General features: G+C 36.6%; 1 protein-coding gene across 1 annotated transcript in view; it reads left to right on the top strand.

Moving 5' to 3' along the window:
- Positions 1 to 17610, top strand: part of LOC150097950 (uncharacterized) — a 357533-nt gene that overhangs the window by 32410 nt on the left and 307513 nt on the right. The window lies entirely within an intron of this gene.

The following is a 17610-nucleotide window of genomic DNA, read 5'->3' as shown; positions in this document are numbered from 1 at the left end:
ATTTGTATCTGCAACTGCAGCCGCCATCATTCTTTACTCCCGAGAAACTACTAAACTAAACGCTAAATACAGTAAAACCTTAATATAACAGACTAATTCGGGTGAGGGGGGGGGTGTCCATTAAATCTGATAATCCGTTTATATAATAAAGTAGATTTTCTAAATGCATAAGTTAAAAAATTGACAAATTAGCTAATTTATGTTTTTACTTATGTAGAAACTTTTTCATAACTTAATTTTAATTACATAAAAGTTTTAATTTCACAGAAAAGTTAAAACTGCTGCAGAAAGTCACCACATGACAAAGGAACCAATTATATCGTGATTGGTGTGATCACATGCTAATCATTTGGCAAACATGTTTTATGAGTGGTAACTTGTTTATGTGGCTAAATTACTAGTGTTTTTCCAACATATGGTGGCCTATTCGCCAAAATTTGTTAAAAATAACAGTAAATTAATAAAAAAAATAACCCGTTAATTTCATTATAAGCAAATCTTGATTAAACACGGTGTTTATTTTCACATGTGATATGCAGACCGAAATTGTCTGTAAAAAAAAAAAAAAAAGAGGGTTTACTGTGTGTGTGTGTGTATATATAAATAAATGATATATTCAACTATACTAAATAGCAAAAACTTGTATCTTCTCTTCCACTGCAACTGCTGCTGACTGTGACCTCTCATTCTTGGTAACCCAAAAAAAAAAGTGGATGTGCCAATTCAGAGAAACTAGATTTGTTAAGGGGGGGGGGAGTAGATATACAGTCCTTAGAGAGGCAGTTGAATGTAAGAATGAACATAATATGCCAGAGCAAATAAGGACAACAAATCAGAGTGGGATAGTTAATATAAGGCATCAAGGTAGGGTTGGAGCTAATGGGGATCTTAAATTCATGTACACTAATACTAGGAGTATTAGGAACAAGAAGGAAGAGTTTTTGGCCATGGTTGGCACTTCCAGACCACAGGTTATTGGTATTAGAGGGACATGGCTGACTGTAGATGATATAGCCAGTGGGATTGAATGTGATGGGTATAGTGTGTTCAGGAATGACAGAGAATAAAATGGGGAGGAGGAGTATTGTTGATGATAGCTGATGAGCTACAGCCAAGGAGGATAGAAGTTGAATTGCAGGATAGAGAAAAGAGCACATTTGAGGCCATTTGGTGTGAGATTGTGGCTAGCAGAACTAAATATACAATTGGGTGCTGCTATAGACCAGGTGATGGAAAAGATGGTGGTGACAGTATGCACAAGAAATAGAAGAAATGAGCAGAAGGAGGGTGATTATTATGGGAGATTTCAACTATGGTTGCATTGATTGGAGTGAGGAGAGGACACATGGGAGGAAGGAATTGGATTTTATGTGGTTATTAAGGGATAACTATCCTCAACATGTAATGGGAAATACTAGGGGTCAGAGAGTGCTTGACCTGGTAATTACGTCTGAGGATTTGGCTGTAACAAATATGACCATATTGCCACCAATTGGTGAGAGTGATCATAGGGTCTTGACTTGGGAGGTGGCTAAAGGTGTAGAATTTTCAATTAAGACAGGGTACATGTGGAATTATCGGGCTGGAAAGTATGACAATCTTAGGAGTTTGATTTGGTTCAGTGCCATGGCATGTACAACTGCAAGGACTAGAAGTTGATAGTGCATGGGAGGTAGTTAAGAAGTGCTTGTATGAAGCAATGGCTGACTGTATACCTAGAGTCCGAATAATAAATCAAGTAGGGGTTAAATGGATGAATAACACCATTAAGCTTGAGCTGCAAAAAAAGAAACAACTATGGAGGGAATCTAAGGAGAAAGGTGACCGGCAGGCACATGATCGGTATAAAGTGCAGGCCAGAAGGGTGACGAGTGTGGTAAGAAAAGCAAAAAAGATTACGAAAGAACATTGGCCATACAGGCTAAAGAGAATCCTAAACAGTTTTTTAGATATGTAGCAAGTAAAAGGAAAAATGTACATGGCAGAATGATTTTAAAGAATGCCGATGGTAGTGAGATAACTGAATCAGTTGAGATAGTTGAGTTACTGAGTGAGCACTTTGCAAGAATATATCATCCAGGTGGTGACATTGCAGAAATGAATAAACCAGTAGATTATACAGGAATAGTGGTGAATGAAGTGAAGGTGAGTAGTCTATTGCATGACCTCAATGTCAACACATCTGTGGGATTGGATGGTATACCAGCTTGTGTTGTATGAGATGAAAATGGGATATTGTATGGGGGACAACATGCTTTTGTGAAGGGTAGATCATGCCTCAGTAACTTGCTCACGTTTTATAACACAGTGACGGCTGAACTGGATAGGGGTAATGGGTTTACAGTGATACTACTGGACCTTGCCAAGGCCTTTGATAGGATACTACATGGAACCCTAATCAGTAAACTGGAGCAGATGGGGATAGATATAGGGTTGGTGAGATGGATAGGAGGGTGGTTGAAGGAGAGATACCAGAGAGTGGTTTATTCAGGAGTGGAGTCTAAAAGACGTCTTGTGACTAGTGGAGTGCCGCAGGGCTCTGTTCTTGGACCACTGCTTTTCAATTTTTTCATCAATGATATTGGAAAGGATTTGAGAGGAAGTGTTCACTTGTTTGCTGATGATGCAAAGTTGGGTAGAGCAATTGTGAGTGCACAGGATGTCAAAATTTTACAGGATGATTTGGATAGTTTGGAGGACTGGGCTCGGGAAAAATGGATGTCAATTTAATGTGGCAAAGTGTAAGGTTTTGTACTTTGGAGTGAAAAGAATAGCAGCAGTATATCGCATTGGTGGAACCGTACTCCAGGAGATTGAGGCCAGGGATTTGGGAGTGTTGGTGGATAGGGAGTTGAAGTTTAGGGGGCACATTGCATAAGTGACTAAAACAGCTCACCAGATAACTTGGCTTCTGAAAAATACTTTAACATGCAGAGACAAACAAGTTATCGTTCCTCTATATCAAGCCTTGATAAGACCCCATCTGGACTACTGTGCCCAGTTATGGGCACCAGGGTTTCTTCGTGATGGGGAGGAAGTGGAGAGGGTCCAGAGACGAGTGACCAAGACGATAGCAGATCTGTGGAATGAACCTTATCAGAATAGGTTGAGGATTTGTAGGTTGCAGAAATTGGACGATAGGTGAAGGACGGGTGATATGATTGAGACATTCAAATTACTGAAGGGTTTCTACAAGATTGATCCAGAAGATATTTTTGAAAATATGACTGGTGGTGGGAGGACTAGGGGCCATGCATGGAAGCTGGGCAAGAGCGTGGTTGACAAGGGTGTTAGAGCTAGGTTTTTTACTTGGAGAGTGGTGAATGAGTGGAATAAGCTTCCAGAGTCTGTTGTGGGTGCTACGACTGTGAATGAGTTCAAGGCAAGGTATGATAGATACTGTGTGAATGTTGAATAGTTGTTCTTGACATGATGTTAGGGCCTCCCTCGATGAGTCTGTCGACTCCTTGGAGTTTCCCGGAACAATAATAATAACACTATCTCCCCAACTTTGCATCATCTGCAAATTAAACAATGGCCCCTAAAACATATCCCTGGGGCTTGCCACTGGTGACGATCCTCTTTTGGATATCACTCCCCCATACACATTCTGTTGATACCTATCAGATCTCTAATCAAATGCACTAATCTACTGTCTATCCAAATCGTTTCCAATTTAACTATTAGTTTGTCATTTGATTATCTGTTGAAAGCCTTTGCAAAATCTAAATATACTACTGTATGTGCATCCCTTTATCCAATGTATTTGTCACCTTATTATAATAAGTAGATTGCTAAAACAATCTTCCTTTAGCAGACCCATGCTGTCCATTCAAGAGAATTCTACAGCTGACAGCCCAGTTCTGAATCCTTGTCCTAACTAGCTTCTTCAACACCTTTTGACAAGCAGATTGCTTCAAAGCCTTAGTCTTATTAATCCCTTTATGAAGCAGAACAATTTTGCCATTTTTTCCACTCCTTTTGGAATCTTGGGCTAACCTAAGACTTGGGTTAAAAATTTAAGTCAAAGCTGTTAACTCCATGAAACATTCCATCAAGAAATGCAGTGATGGGCCATCAAGTCCCATGGCCTTATTGACATACAGTTTACTCAATTCCTCCTATATCTCCTGCTTACCAATCATCTTTGGTTCCTCTCCCATTTCTACTGCTCAAGTTCTGCATTGTTACAATCCCAGAGATGGAATACTTTAATGAACTACTCATTAAACACTTCTACTATATCCTCCTCTGTTTACCATTCTCCCATTATCACTGACCAATATCATCCTCCCAAAAATATTTCTTCTACCTGCCACATATTGAACAAAACTGCTCAGGATTTCTTTTAGCATTTGCTAACTGCCACCCATACTGCACTTTTGCTAACCTTAGTGTGTGAGTCACTTTCCTTTCTTACTCCTCATCCACTCATCTTGTGCTGCCTCCACAGTGCCTTTTTCTTCTAGATTGTATGCTTTGCATTTTCAGTCCATTTTACATGTACCTTGTATAATCTCCTGACTTTTGAAATCCTCAGTCATTGCCTCTGCCAGATACTTCCTGAGTAGACCAAGCAGCATTGATTTCTTTCTTATGCAATTCTGATATTGCTATTTGCCTCCTGAGCTTGCCATAACCACCTGCCCTATAGTACGACATATAACCCTTTCTCACAAGTCCTGATACAGCTGGCCACCACCGAAGTCATCACTTCATGGTCGTTTCACCAATTTGGCTTTAGAAGCGGTTTAGGAACAAGAGGCTCTTTCTGTTCTCAAGTCTTATTCCAAAAATGTATTGACCCAAACAAGGAAGTATTCGTTTGCTTCATTGACTTTGAGAAAGCATTTGATAAAGTCCAGCATGCTATAATGATTGCGTTATTAAAAAGAATTAGATTTGATGGTAAACACATCAGGATCATTGAAAACTTATATTGGAACCAAAAGGCATCTGTTAAAGTTCATGACATTATTACAGACTCCATTAACATCAAACGAGGAGTAAGTCAAGGATATATGCTGTCACCTCTTTTTCTTAACATATTTCAAAAAGGTCTTGAAAGGAAGGGATTAATGTAAATGGTGAAATCATCAGTAACATCTGGTATGCTGATGACACAGCTCTCCTGGCTGACAATATTCAGGATCTTCAAAATCTTCTGGAATTGGTGAAAAAATGGGATTGAAAATCACAAACTAAATTCATTCATTTTAGAAATTATGGACTTCACAACCACACTATAAATAACTTTTAATTTCCTGAAGTTTTGACCTTCATATTAAGGTCATCTGGAGTATATAGAAGGACAAGCTGAGTTACATTTCATACAGTAAGCTAAAGAAACAATGATTTGATCACTGTTTAAGATAATAGTTTTTTTACAGTAACAATGATGTCCTATTTTTAACATGACAATTGTCATTAGATTGTAGATTCTGGATTATCTACAGTTCTAAATCCTTAAAGCATGATGATGTAACTGATTATTACCATTATTCATCTTGTACTTCCTCCAAAAGTACTTTCTTTTTCCAGATTGTATTTATAAGCACCACATTCATCAATTTTACATCTACCTTATTCAGCCTCTTGGCCCTTCACAATACATTCACACATTGAAGCTGTTTATGTATTTCTTTGTCAGTTTTCCTATGCAGCATTTATTTCCTTACACTAAACTCCTCATTCCATGTTATAACTCCAAGCTGTCTACTAAGCGTGTTATTATCACCAGCATTATAATTCCACATAGACTTTCCTCATAAGTCTGCATATAACTAACCACAACACAGGTGATCACTTTCACCAACTGGAGGAGTGTGTGAAACCACCTCACAATTAAATCCTCTGATGAAATGTTTGGATCTAGAACTCTTGATCCTTGCATGCTATCTCAGACAGCACATCTCTCAAGAACTAGAGAAATTCATCAGTCCTTATTCCCAAATGCTATCTCTTCATTCCATTCTAAATTGCCATAATTAAAATCGCCCATGATAATTACCCTTCTCTTGTTCACTAATCCAAGTTGCTTATATTCTTCATCACCACCTTTCACGTTCCCAGGCCTATAGCAACATCCAACTATATGTCTTCCTCTCAACCTCCATATCATACCACACTGCTTCATAACCACTGCCACTATTTTCCCCTTTCATGTCTACCTTATGTGGACTTAATTTCCCTGCTATCATCTGCTGCACTTCCCCTCCCTTCTTGCATGTTCTATCCTTGCAAAAAAAAAAAAAATACTGTAAACCTTCCATTTCTATTCCCATTACAATATATTCGTTCAACCATGCTTCACTTATTCCAATGATTTGGGGGCAAATAAAGTCAATCACTGAAACTATTTCATCTCCCTGAATGAAATAAAACTATTTCATTCAGGGAATGAAATAGTTTTATTGGTACTTCTGGCATTTGTAAACAAACATCACAGTTCATTTTTAGGTCTATGATTAGTCTTATCCAAGCCACGTGTTGGTTGTGATTTTCCCACCACACCTGCCCAGTCACCTTTATCACCACTTTCTACATATCTGCTCAGTCTCAATTTCCCTACCCACATTGCAATAGACTCCATCTTCATACACTCATTCACTGCCTCTTTCAACATCCACTCTTCCTATGCCTTGTCTCCCTATCCACCTGAGCATATTCTTGAGACATGCAAGTTTGTATTTAGAATGGATCTAATCAAACAAAAACTAGATGGAAAAATTTCTTTGCAGAATATAATCAATATACATTGGTAGCTTAGTAAATGACTTTAGGAAGGCACTTATCCTTTTAAATCATGTTAATGTAGGCATGACATGAATATGAATATATGTATGTTGGAACATTAAGCAATTATATTATCTTTTAGGCATTGCTTATATATATTTATTCTATTTTCTCTTTTTTTGAAGAATTTCTTTTATTAAAATAATGACATCACTTTACATAGTAATGTTCTTTACATAGTAATGTGTGATCTTGATGGTGAGGTAAAAATTCACTGGATTATAAGTTTTTACCTCCAAACTACCCAAGACACTGCTTTGCATTGAAGGTATTACTGTTGAGATTCCAACCCAGATTCCAGGAAAAATCATTTGTATTTGCTATAGTGGAGTACCTTTTTTTCCTGTAGACTTTTGTCAGTTGTTCAGTGTGGTGTGAAAGTTGAGTGGCCATAATGGTGAAACAGGATGTAGTCCTTGTGCTTCATAATTCTGTTAGTTGTCCTGCCTATATGACACCTTATAACTGCAGGGCACGCATTAAACACTTAGTAGTTCTAGAGACTTTGATCTTTTCAAGAGTAGATAAAGGATGGCATTTTTTTAAAGCCTAAAGTTGTAAGTTTTTATTTATTTTTTTAATTTTGTCCAGTTTTTCAGGTGTACCTTATATGAATGACTTGGTCTGTTTTTGAGGGGAGTGATGGTTTGGGGCAGCGCCGGCCCAAGCAAATTTTTGAGTGTGGGCAAAAATTTTTTTTCAGCCCTTCAGTCGAAATTGTATATGTATATATAAAAATTTTATTTATGTAGTGAATAAATAAATAATAAATAAAAAAAAAATTTTTCTGTTTATTATATAATGAGTACATGATTTTAACACAATTTATAAATATTACGTAAATCGCATCAAATATGAAAAAATCTAAATTAAGAATGAACAATTTTAATTATTTAAAAAAAAAAATAAACCTTTCTAGCCTTAATTTCAGAGTAGAAAAGTAGGCAAAAGACTTGACTACTTCTAGGTCTAATGTCTCGGCTATGTCGCTTTCAATAGATAAAGTGGCTAAGCCGTCTAATCTCTCTTGGAACATTGTAGATCTCAGATAATTTTTAATAAGTCTTAATTTAGAAAAACTGCACTTGCAACTGTAGTTGGGATTGTTAAGAGAATTCGTAGTGATGTGTACACATTAGGAAAAAGATTTATGCAGTTATTTGAATAAATATAATTTAATACTTTGGGAGAATAATTATTTGATATCCTCAGAGTCAATATTTTTAATTCATCTAATAAATCTATTGCTGAAATATCTTTTTGATAACCATCAGACAGAACAATTTCTAAGTCGAAACAAGCTTTTTTTTACTGTGTCATTATCAAAGTTTAAGTTAAAAATGTTAAAGAGAAACCCAAAAATTGATTCATATTTATTTAGCTGTTCAAATATCTCAGTAATTGATGTTATTGCTGAATAAAGAATTACATTAAAAACTTGATTTGAAACTGTCGCTCAAAATTAGTAATTGATTTATCAGGACATTCATAATCGAATTGAGTTTTTACATGTTGAGTTTGTATGCTGTCATTAGTTGGGAAATCAGCATTTAACTCAATATTTAGAGCAAAGTTATGGGCTTAGTGCTTAACTTTCCAAAAATTATTTTCGCTTCTGTATGATGTCAACAATTTTTTCGTGACATCTAATGGTTTCAAGGCTTCCATAATATTGCAAGAGATATTTTGCAGTTGTTTGCTAGATGCATTGACCTTCACTTAAAATGTCATACCAAACAAATGTGCCAAATATAAACTTGAAAGAATTAATTTGTTTTGGTAATGAACTGGCTTCCAATTTTGTTATAATGCCTTGTTGCCCAATTAAGCTGTCATCTTCTGTGATGAAAATTAAAGCTTCATGTATTTCTTTTACTTGATTTCGTATTGCTTTTACAGCTTCAGCGCAAATTTCCTATCTCGTTGTGTGCATAAAGGTTTTAAAGTAAAATTTTGGATGTGGTTTAGAAGACCCCCCCCCCATCAATGACTCGATGAAGAAAAGAAATTGTAGATTGACTGAATAATGTCAAAAAATAAAACCGTATCTACATTGCGGCTTGCTGCATTGCTCAATACTAAGTTCAAGGAATGCATACAACACGGAACAAAAAATGCTCCAGGATTTTTGTTCCTTAAAAGTGCTTGTACCCCTGCATTCTTCCTCTTCATATTTGACCTGTTGTCATATCCCTGACCATGGGTATTTTGAATATTTAAGATTTTTTCTTCTAATAATTTTAAAATTACTTCAACCATACCACTTCCTGTTGTATTATTAATTTTAATAAAATCTAGAAATCTTTCCTCTATTTGTATGGTATCTTGGGTTTCTTCATTTTTGTTCTTTTATAGAAACATATCTTACAATTAAGGACATTTGCTCCTGCCCCGAAATATCAGTGGTGCAATCAACAATTATTGAAAAATACCCAGCATTCATTATTTTAGATATATTTTTTAATTTCATTACTCAATATATTATTGATTTCATTTTGTATACGTTTCCCTAAATAATGAATGTGAATTTCATTGCTTTTTATGCGTTCTACATGTTTTTGTAATACGCTGTCAAATTTGGCGAATAATTCAATCAGTTTCAAAAATTTTCCATTATTTGTATATAGAGTATCTGAACTTCCTCTTAATGCAATGTTTTCTTTTGCAAGAAATTTAATGACCAATATTATGCATTTTAAAACATGCATCCAGTGTTCTTGTTCTTTTTTTGAGTAATTTTAGCTGATGTTGATCAATTGTAGTTTCATTTTTTAAATTATTCTTTTTCTATTAATTATTAATTTTGAGTTTATTTATTATTTTTAAGAGTTTTAAAACAATTAAATCTTATTTTAAAAAAATAGATTTAAAACAGTTGCCTTCTGCAGATTTTTACTATAAATAATTAATTTATGACGAGCAGAGCAGAAGAGCAGTAATATTGAATGACATAATAGCTAGAATGTGGGACAAGAGAGGACTGGAATATGTGGATGCTTGGAGTGCGTTTGAGGACAGAGGGGAATTGTATGCGAGAGACCGCGTACATTTGAATGAGGAAGGATGTAGGCATCTGGAGAGATTGCTGTTCTGAACAAGTCAGTGTGTCCCAGGGAGGATGGTAGCAGGGGTGGCCTCTTGTGGGAATGGGTACTTGGGAGAAGGGGAATGACATCAGCTAGCACTGAGAACAGTGGAGTCTAGAGGGGATAATGCTGGGTATAGAAACAATGGCATTTATATGCTTTATTTATACTAATTCCAGGAGTAGCCTGTAATGTTGGTTTGTCCCCTCTTTTTCTAATAGTTTATCCCTTCTCTACCTTCTGTCATTTTCTTCTTTCTTACTATACTTTACTTTAGTTTTATATCTTAAGTTACATGTACCAGAAATCAGTTCCTAACAAATTATTTTGGGATCGACTGCACCAGCCAGTAACTAGTTTCTGATACTAAGGTTTACTCTAGTTTATATCTCGACAATTTGAGTATAGGGGTCACGTGGTATGCAGTCGTGGCTCCCCTTATTACCTTGCATGCAATGTCTCCCCACTTACACAGGTCTGAACTTTTCTAAGTGGTAATTCAGTCTCAAACACAAGAACTCACAAGCTTTGATTTAAAAGAATACATTTAATTGAGCTAAAAATCATATACAGAAAAATCATGTAATAACAATATAAAAACAAGCTCATGCAAAAACACTCATGCTATTGTAATAAATCACTCAATTATTCTAAGTGTTAATATCACTCTCACATATTTCTTATCACACAGGCACATATGATTATATTCCAAGAGCATCGGTTAATTAATCTCATCTCTGTACCTTGCATTAGTATTAAGTGGTGCTCTAGTGGTTATGCAAATTTTGGACAATACAATGTTAGCTAGATGCACATGATATGTTCACTCAATTTAACAATTACTTTCTTAATTAGAGTATTAAAACTCTTTGCAGTAAAATTATAGCCTCAATATAAAGAACAGGGCCTTCACACATTTATCACATATAATGAATTATCTCATAGCTGTCGTACTATAGTGTATCTCTTACACAAGGTTTAAGCTACCACAGGAAGGTCTCATCACAGACGGTTAGTCCAAAAACTGATCACCTAGATGGGTCGAGCATGGCTATGCTTAAAGTTCTCCTTCTTTTCATTTCCTCTGGTTCTACAATACTTGAGATATATCATCAAGGTAAAAGACATGCACCTTTCGGCTATTCCCTTAGTGAAGCGGTTCCTTAACTTCAGTCCTGGTTTTTTTCTTCGGACATGACAAGATTCCCTTGTTGCTCCGCTGTCTATCTCTTTCCTTTCTTCTTGAAGGATTGCCTTCGCTATCCTGACATTGGTGGCAGACTTACCAATGGCTCTGTCTGGTGGTTTCCCGATGTTCTGTTGGAAGTCTTGTGCACGTTACATCCCACAGCAATGTGGAATGTTGCTGGCTACCGGGGACAAGCTTTCTCAGCCCTCGCGGCCTTTGAACAGGGACACAGGAAAAATGCAGGAGCAAGAGAGCATTTAAAGTGTGCACCCTCACTCACTGCCTTCGTCACTCACTTATCTGTCTCTGATTCGTCAGATATCGATGGTGTCATATTGTTTTCTCAACGCCTCTCTTGATGGAAGAACTGTTTTGGCAGGGGTTACCGGATGACTATACGGGTTTTCTGCTGTGTCACCATGGACTATTAAGTGATTCGACCTTCCGTTGATTGGTTAACATGGTTCTGATTTGTTCAACATAATTTTCCCATGTCGGGCATGATTCGAGAATACAATTACGACTACTTTACAACAATATTACTAATTAAGTACGATATACCTTTTGATTACAATTCATTTATTACTTTACCCCTGTTCCTGAGAGTATAAGCATGTTTTTATTGTAAGTCACTATCTTTTCATGTTGGGTACAAAACAAATAGCTGACTGATAGTGGGCCAGTTATTTACGACAACAATCCGGAATAAAGGAGAGGAATTAGTGGCGCAGATAGCATCAGCCTGGCCCAAAAATTATTGGGATCGCTAAGACGTGGTTGACAGAAGAGGATATAATAACAGGAATAGAAGTCACTGGGTACAGCATTTTTCTGCAGGATAGGAAGGGAAAGCGTGGTGGTGGAGTTCTAATGATAACTGACGACCTATGTCCTCTAAGAGTGGAGGCTTATTTAGTGGGGTGTTGCTACAGACCCAGGAGCACAGAGGATGGGGACCAGGAGATGTTTAGACAGCTAAGTTTGGCAAGTGCAAGAAGAATGATTGTTATGGGTGATTTTAACCACAGTAGTATAAATTGGAGAGAGGAAGATGCATGTAGCAATAAGGGAATGGAATTTCTAGAATTCTTGAGCGACAAATTTCTTAGGCAACATGTAATAGAGGGAACAAGAGGTTCAATAGTTTTGGATTTGGTCATAGCATCAGAAGAGCTGATAATAACTGAGATGACATCTCTCCCACCAGTTGGAGAGAGTGACCATATGGTTTTGACTTGGAAAATGAATAGACATGCAGGAGTATCAAAGAGACGGGAACTTATGTGGAATTATAAAGTAGGTGATTATAATATTCTTAGACGTCAACTTCGGGAAGTTTCATGGAGGGAGGAATTGGAAGGCCAGGATATCATTAGTGCGCGGGAAATTGTGAAAGAATATTTGTTAGCAGAAATGGTAAGTTGTATACCATGAGTGAACAAGAGGACACAATTTGGAGTAAAATGGATGACAAACAATATTAAACAGGAATTGCATGTGAAAAAGAGGGAATAGAGTGACTGATGCAGAGGACATAGTGGAATTGTTCAATGAACACTTTATTGGAGTATTTCATCCTGGAGGAGTCGGCTTTAATGCTAGAGAGATTTGGCAGGTTCGAGGTTTATAGGGACAGGAGGAGAGCGCGTTTCAAATACTGAGTACTCTGGATGTCAGTAAAGCTGTGGGACTGGATGGTATTTCACGAGTTTTGAGAGAATGTGCTCTAACTGGTTTGAGGGAACTGACAGTGCCTATGACCTGGCTTTTTAATGAAAGTTTGGGTGTGGAAAAGATGCCCATGGAATGGAAGGAAGGAAGGAAGGTAAGATAGTGTCATTGCATAAGGGCTGTAGCAGACTGGAAGTGTCTAATTATAGGCCAGTTTCTGTGTCATCAGTAGTTAGTAAGATCTTGGAGAAAGTAGTGAAGGACTGTATACAGCATTGGGCAGATGAGGGAAATGTTATCTGTGAGAGTGTAGATGGATTTGTGAAGGGGTGCTCTCTTTTAGCAATATGCTAGTCTTTTATGATAAAGTTACAAGAGCATTAGATGAGGTAATGGCATATACTGCCATTTTCTTAGACTTATCATGTGGCACCCTGTCAAATGCCTTTGCTAAGCTGATATTTAAGTTGCAGCACATGGGTCTGCATGTCAGATTGGTCAACTCGATTCAGGATTGGCTGTCCGATAGGTATCAGAGTTGTGTAAGGTGGGGCAATTTCAAGGAAGCAGAGGGTTACAAGTGGAGTCCAACAGGGCTCAGTACTGGGACCTATATTGTTTAACCTTTATATCAATGACATTATCAGTGGATTGCAAGGGGATATTCAGTTGTTTGCAGATGATGTGAAGCTGGGAAGGATTATCAGTAATAATGCAGATGCAGCAGCCCTGCAAGAGAATTTGAATAAGCTAAATAGATGGGCAAATGAATGGGAGTTTCTGTTTAATGCAGCAAAATGTAAGGTCTTGAGGTTTGGGAAACATTGATGGGACACTGAATACTTTATGGGAGGAGTTATACTGGAGGAAGTAGGGGAGATGAGATCTGGGGTTGATGATTGATAGAAACCTGAAATTTAAGGGACTTATTACAAAGGTGATGAAGGTAACACAGAGGATTGCTGCAATAATGAGAAGGATGCTGACCTGCAGAGATAAAACAGTTATCATTCCATTCTATAAGACCCTGATCAGACCACACTTAGACTATTATTCTCAGATTTGGTTCCCAGGATTAGAAGGGGATAAATTAACTCTGGAAAGTACAAAGGTGGATAACAAAGATGGTTTCAGGACAGTATAATGATTGTTATGAGGATCGGCTGAGGGAATATGGACTGCGGAGTTTGGTGGATAGAAGGAGAGGTGATATAATAGACTATTAAACTGTTGAGAGGTGGTTACAGGGTTGAAACTGGGGAGTTCTTTCACTTGGTTGAACAGCGGGAAGGAGTGATGACAAGATCCATCTCTGGAAGTTACAAAAGGAAACTGTGAGAAAGAGGATGAGGAGTGGTTTCTTTGCATGGAGGGTGGTTGAACTGTGGAATGCATTGCCTGATGGAGTGGTGAGAGTGAGAATGGTCAATGAGTTTAAGGAGTGGTATGATAGACTTTGTTTCTTATTAAAGATCTCCCACGATAAGTCTTTTGACTCCATAGAGGCCTGAATAATAAAAATAATTATACAATAATTTGATAATTAAAGGTAAACTATAATTATTGAGGGAAATGCAAGTCAAAATATGCTGCCCAATGAGCGATTTTTGCATTTTAGCAAAATGCACCTCGGATTAATATGTTGATAATTTATAAACTCTTAGTTTTATTTGATTTGTCTTTCAAATAAAAATTTTATTTTTATTTAATAAAATAAAATTTTATTTGTCTATCAAAAAAGAAGTATACAATTAAAAACAAAGTCAAAAATTGTCCAAAGTCATTTTAACACACAATACACAATGTTTCACATTCAAAATTGAAATGACACAGAAAAAATGTAACAAGTGCATATCACGCTGTTTTGTCTATCCAAATTCGAAGAGGAATTTAAGAAAATGAACAGCGTAATATACACCTATGATTCAGACTAAATATTTGGATAGATCAGTGTTTCTGAAACTTCAGATATCCATGTACCCCTACTTTAATTTTCATTATTACCAAGTACCTTATCAAAATAATAATAAATAAAAATATATTTCATTGTAAATGTCTGTTTTATTTGAATTTAGATGTACATTTAAACAAGATTTATTTTTAATAAAACAATTTATGAAGATACTATACATTTTTACTTAATATAAATAATTTCTCATCAATGAGAAGAGTGAAATTGCTTATTTCTATATCTGCTATATTGTTCTCTTTTGGGAGTTTTATAAATCCAGTTATTAACCAATGAAGAGTTATACTTAAGAATTTGAAAGCTAAAAAATTACTGTATTTACGTATTACTCGAATATAACTCTGACTTTTTTTCCCAAAATTAAAGCTAAAAAATCGTGGTGCGAGATTGTGGGGATTTTCAGAAATTTCAGGGAAAAAAAAAAATTAAAATGGGTATGGCTTACCAAGAAGCTTCTATTCTCCATCACTTCCTCTGTCCTCAAGAGTGGTTTCCTTATGTGCTATCAAAGTTTCTACCCAAATAGTCATCTTCTTTCCCATTATATCAAGCAAGAATTACCAGTAATTTAAGACTTAAGATAAGTAATGAACAATCCTTGACAAATTACTGAGAAGTGAAAGATGTGTACGATTGTAGGTCAGTAAAGAAAGAGCAGCTATTAAGAAGTGCATATGATTGATATTAACAAAAGATAGTGCAACCCAAAACCATATCTTGCACTGGCAACATTCAGTTTTGCTTGAGTCAATACAGAAGTTTTTGTTGGAGGGGAGATGTGATTCAGTAGTTAGTGTTTATATTCCCAGTTATCTCTAATTGCACTATTTGTTGAGAAATATTACATGGTCTGAAAATGTTTGTGAACCTTATTCAGTGACATGATAAAACTAATTTGTTTTTTGTGTTTCTGCAGTATAGTTGCTGTTGTGCAGGGCGTATTATTTATTGCAGGGAGCGAGTTATTGCTCCACCGTGAAAGTCTGGGTGATAGCGACTCTCAATTTGAGTAGGAGAATTCATAATATAATTTAATATATATATAGATCATGAAATTCTCATCGAAATGAAATTTTTTTTGCCAAAACATAATTATGAAATCGTTATTATTAGACTTAGTAACCTGCAAAAAATGGCGGCGGCATTGTCATTCCATGACTTTAATTTAGATTTCAGTCGTTTCGTTAAGTGGGAGGTCTGTTATATGTATTCTTCCGATTACATAAACGATTTGTGGATATTTGGTGAGGATGGAAGGAGGGTGTGTGCAAAGTGACTTGAACGAGGAATTGATGAATGCAAATATGAAATTAATGACAGAAAGTGTTAGTAGCGAGATTGTTGTGGGGAAAATGGGTGCACGTTTGAAAGAGAAGGATGGTGAGAAAGAGGTGAAAAAAAGTTAAAAAAAAAAATCGCTAAAAAATAAAAAGGGACATTTGAAAACGTAACAGATGAAAGTGAGGTGAGAGTGGTGGAAGGAATCGAAATTGAGAGAATGAATGAAACTAGAAATGGCGTGATGCAGAAATCGAAAGAATGGATGATAGCGAAAGTTCAATGCATGTTGGACTGAAAAAACAGAAACAAAGAAAAATGAATGAGTCTGAAAATGGGAAGAATGATAGCAAAAGTTGGATGCATGTTGGACCGAAAGTACGAAAACAAAGAAAGATGAATGAAAGTGAGAAGAGGGGGTTAAGAGTTAGAAAGTTTGTAAGATTGAATGATAGAGAGAATGTGTCATGAGATTCAGAAGTTGAATTGTATTGGATGCAGAATGAAATTAAGAAAATTAATTTTTTCTTAATTAAGAAATTAAGAAAACAGGTAAAAACTATTAAAATGATGCAATGAAAGAGTTAACGAAAGATTAGCTAGTGGCGTTGTATGGCGACTCCATTATTAAAGGTTTGCTGGAGGATGGAATGCACAAGGTATGTTTTCCAGGTGCTAAAAGGAATAGAGTGATTGAGGCATTGGATATGAGGCAGGAGCGAGAAAAAGAGTTAATAGTATTAATAGGTACGAATGATTTGAGAGAGGAAAAAGTGTCGTAATGGATATCAGGAGGCTGCTTAGAAGGATAAAAGAGAATAGTGTGACAGGAAGGGTAGTTAGCATGTTGCCTAGGTATGACTGTGGTGAAATGAGGTGGGGAGCAAGGATTATGAATGATATGCTGGCTGAAATGTGTGAGGAGATGGGAATACAGTTTGTTAATGTGTGGAATGAGTTTGAGGGATGAATTCAACTGTATAGGAGTGATGGACTGGATTTGAGTGGTTTTGGTTGGAGTTGCTTGGAGAGACTGCTGCTGGAAGGTAGAGAAGTGAATAGAGAGAATGAATCAGATCTAGAGGGGAGTGATGTGGAAGAGTAGGAGAGTAAGACAGCAGAGATTCAAGAGGTGGTTATGAATGGGAAAGTGAGTGGTATGAGTATAGAAAATGAGAGAATGGATGTGCAAGAGACGCAGGGAAATGGGGAGCCTCAGGGTAGACAGGGGCACACAGCATGATAAAGGTAAATGTTCCAAGAGGAGGTGAGAATGTGTACGCAGATAAAAAAAAAAAAAAAAAAAAAATGGAATGACCAGGGATCAAGAGGAAACAGATGGAATTGAAAAGGGTTCTAAAATGAAGAAGCAGAAAGGGAAATGGCCCCAGTCCAGCATGGAGAGATCACAGTGAGTGGTATCAAGAATATGCTAGAAATATAAGAAACAAGGCAGATGAAATGGTTGCACTAATTGCGTCTGTTCACGCAAAGATTGTCGGAATAAGTGAGACATGGTTAGAAGAGGACGACAGCCTGACAGGAATAGAGATGGAAGGATATGATACATTTCGTGAGGATAGAAGGGGTAAAAAGGGAAGGGGAGTGCTATTGATGATAGA

Source organism: Typopeltis vanoorti, chromosome 16, assembly GCF_054136105.1.
Source record: "Typopeltis vanoorti isolate ZY-2024b chromosome 16, IOZ_Tvanoo_1.0, whole genome shotgun sequence".
NCBI lineage: Eukaryota > Metazoa > Arthropoda > Arachnida > Uropygi > Thelyphonidae > Typopeltis > Typopeltis vanoorti.
Note: the sequence above shows the minus strand (reverse complement) of the source record. Positions and strands in the feature narration are given on the sequence as shown.